Source organism: Sinocyclocheilus anshuiensis, unplaced genomic scaffold (genome assembly GCF_001515605.1).
Source record: "Sinocyclocheilus anshuiensis isolate Anshui unplaced genomic scaffold, SAMN03320099.WGS_v1.1 scaffold718, whole genome shotgun sequence".
NCBI lineage: Eukaryota > Metazoa > Chordata > Actinopteri > Cypriniformes > Cyprinidae > Sinocyclocheilus > Sinocyclocheilus anshuiensis.
In genome coordinates this window covers 186,864-187,447 of record NW_015546102.1, presented here as the reverse complement: position 1 = coordinate 187,447, position 584 = coordinate 186,864, and positions in this window count along the sequence as shown.

Below are 584 nucleotides of genomic sequence, written 5' to 3'. Positions count from 1 at the left end.
CTGGCTTCTATGCTCAGATGAAAAAAAAAAAAAAAAAGAGCTTTTTGGCAGCAAAACCACCAGATGGGTTTGTTGCAAACAGGGATAAGAAGTAGCCCATGCCCACAGTTAAATATCCTGCTGGGTCTTTAATGTTGTGGGCCTATTTTTCTGCTGGATTTTTTTTCTTGTTCAGATATTGGCATCATGGATTCTATCAAATACCAACAGATAAAAAATCGAAACCTGACTGCCTCTGTTAGAAATCTTATAATGGGTCATGGTCGGATCTTCCATCAGGACAATAATCCAGAACAAACATCAAAATCAACACAAAAATGGGTCACTGAGCACAAAATGAAGCTTTTGCCATGGCCGTCCCAGCCCTCTGACCTGAACCCTATAGGAAATGAGTGGGGGGAACTGAAGAGAAGAAGCACCAACATGAATGTTGTGAATCTGAAGGATCTGGAGAGATTCTGTATGAAGGGATGGTCTCTGATCTCTTGTCAGGTGTTCTCCAAACTCTTCAGGCATTATAGGAGAAAACTCAGAGCTGTTATCTTGGGAAAAGGATGTTGCAATAATTGGGTGCCAATAATTGT